We start from the raw sequence: 3,247 nt of genomic DNA, 5'->3' as shown, positions 1-3,247 counted from the left end.
GTTGTGTTTTCTATCCTTCTTTCCCTTGCCTCCACCACTCACTCTGCTACCTCCTCTGTGGCATCTGCTCCAGCATCCTCCTCTACCCATCCTATCCCAAAGACAATATCTTCTATTTCTCCATCATCTTATATAGAGATGAGCCTTCTAGTGCCTAACCCTTGTTCTTTCATGCATGTGTTTTGTGGCCACAGACAAGTGTCCTGTCTGGTGGCTCCCAGAAGATGACAGCTCAAAACGACAGTCGCACTCAGCTACGTATCTGTCAGACCATGTGGGAATGAGCAGCAGCAGCTGCCAGGGACCTCCTGAGAACAGGGGCAGCCCAGCAATATTTGTGCAGAAGAAGGAATTTAACAGAACAAAATGAAATAATTTGTGCTGGCACACAGTTCAGGTGTTATGCAAATTACTTGTCTCTGCTAACTTGTTAGTAGTGAAAATTGTAGTTCAAAATGCTGTTAGATGCAGTCACTGAAGTGTCTAGAGTAACAGCAGACTTCTTTTTTAAACCAATGTATAAGCATAGAAAGAATAGCCTGGCCCTCTGAGGCATGAAAAAGAACAAATTAGAATGAGGATAAAATGAAATAACACAGATAGTGAACTTGCGGTTGAAGCGGTTTCCCTAATGCAAAGGGCAGATTAGGCCTTTATCAAGGATCTGATTTGCCAGAGCAGAAAAAAGGAATTCTGTAGACTGCAAATACATTCAGAAAGACAAAGAATAAGGCTCGTTTAAAGCCAATGAGCCCAGTTCTTCATGCACAGAGACACTATCCCCAGAGTAACCTAAATAGAAGCGTTGCTTATTTATGCCAGCATGCACACAGTGAAAGGATACATGAGCCCATCACATGCAAATAATGTCACAACAGAGGAAATGGAAAGTAACATCAAAGCAAAAGATTTCTTTGCATCAACACTGGCAAGAGAGCACCATTCGTACGATGTAAATACAGTGCCAGACTACTAGAGACCTGCGGATATTTTCACTGAAGTAAGACGATGGCAATGTGAAAATGATCATCTGCAATTCAGTTCCGTGCTTTGTTGTGGACACAGGGGCAAGTCAGCAATGCTCTGATAGAGTGCTTCATTCAGAGCTTAGCATGTGCATGTAATAAAGTCAAAAGGAAAAAGGTCAAGAAAAAGCAGAAACTGGGACATCTTGACTTTGTAAAGAGGAATCATTCTTCAGCTAAGAATTAAATTAGACAAATGACAAATTTATATTGTACCAAAAAGCTCTTGAATGCATGAGTACCTATACAGAGAGAAACAAGAGAGTGGTGTTCCCTGTTTGGCTAATAAGAAATGTCATTATGCCCCTCTTCAATGCTGCTGTTCAGTAATACCCGATGTGTGGAGAATAATAATGATACATTTCAGCAAAATGAACTCTGAATTTATTTTTCTAGTGAAATAACCCAGTTTTCTAGAACAGTGGTTGGGAAAGCTCATAAGTATGCATGCAAATTGTAGTGATTAGATTGAATTTAAAAATGTGTTCAATAGGGCAACAACATCCAAGTGCCGAGTTGCAACATTTATCACTTGAATGCAAGCAAATCTAGATTCACCAGGTTCAAATATTTGAAATCACAAGTCATTCTGTTCTAAAAATCAGGACATTCAACATTAATAAATGTAGGATTAATTTTATCACTCAGTTGTGTTGGACATTTTAGGATTCAAATGTTCAAATCCATCTGCCAATCAAGATTTAGAATATTGCTTCCTATATGTATATATATTTAGAGATAGAAGAATTTTTAATAATAGCAAAGAAGCCTGGATTTCAAGAAAAATACCAAGTATCTTGAGAGTTGACAGTACAGCAGTACTTCAATATCTCTAGATACCCACAGATAATTAAAATGTCTTTGATCACTACATTTGGGCCCTACTAGTGCTTGAAAATGGCATTCAAACGAAGTCTTTTAATAAGTGGTCACACAAATGGTTCTGATTCACTGAGTAAGAAAAACATGAACATAAACTAGGGATCTACTGGGGGAAAGAAAATGATATATAGGACAATTTCAGAGAGAAATCTGTTGGAGATGGAAAATGAAGGCATGGCAGAAGATACTTTCCTGTGGAATTTGGATGAAACATTGCATTTCCATGACCTTTTACATTTTATTTGCTTAAAGAAGTATGTCATGTCTCCCTCTGCACAAAAAGCACATAGTACTTTGGGTACTGGCATAACCTAAACTATATATATGCATGTGCATATTCTCACATGCTCAGCAATACATTAGAAGAACATCAAAGAGGTTACTAAGTCAAGCACTCAAACACTAGAAAACACCCATATCATGTTTCTCCATGCAACATTGATTTAACCTCCCATGTACTTGCAGTACCATGCAGTGTTAATTAAATGTTTACGTTATATTTTTTTTTACAAAAATATAGCCTCATTCAGTGCATTAGCTAGACTGCTGGCCAAAGTGAGTCCTAAATGTGATCTCAGGTTCTTGAGGGCTGCTGTGTCCTTGTGTGTATTCTGTTCCAGTGTTTCCTACCTGCCGGTGTCCTGCAACTTCTCTTCCAGACCCCAGAAATACACAGGCTCCCTCCCATATTTCACTGACCTCCTCATGCTGTTTTCTGGGCCCCTAATCTCCTCTCCCCAAGGGGCTCCCATTTCCTCTGCTGTCTGCTAGACTTCCTAGGTAGAAAATGCCCTGCATGTATATTTGTGTGTGGGTGCAGTCCTCCTCTGATACTGGTCACCACCTCCACCACTGTCTCCAGTCCCTTATCTTTGCATATCAGGTCTTCATCCTTCTGCCCTGCTCCAGGGTCCAATCTTTCTCTATCGGTTTCCTAATCTAGTTTGGCTCTTCCACTTCCCACATGTGGATAATCACAGCCCAACACTTCGCCCTCCATGCTTTGGTCACTTCCCTATTTAACATAGCTGGGCCCCAACAACAAAAGATTTGAGATGACAGCAGAATTGAGAAATTAATAAACATGGCATCTGATAAACTAGGTACAGTGCTTGGCCAGCTCTCCCTAACAAGGCCACATGACCAAAGGAAGATATGTCTCAAATAACAAGTCAGTTCCACATGCCAAATTTCAAATCCATGCTCCAAAATATGGATATTTTGAGACTTCTCTATAGAACTGTGAAAGTGTTTTTTAAAAGCAGAAAAACATATCCATTTTCCTCTATTCCTGTTTCCAGGCAAGGAACAGCCACTTTGCCCACTGGAATTAAAACAGA

This window comes from Mesitornis unicolor, unplaced genomic scaffold (assembly GCF_000695765.1).
Source record: "Mesitornis unicolor isolate BGI_N332 unplaced genomic scaffold, ASM69576v1 scaffold244, whole genome shotgun sequence".
Classification (NCBI taxonomy): Eukaryota; Metazoa; Chordata; class Aves; order Mesitornithiformes; family Mesitornithidae; genus Mesitornis; species Mesitornis unicolor.
Note: the sequence above shows the minus strand (reverse complement) of the source record.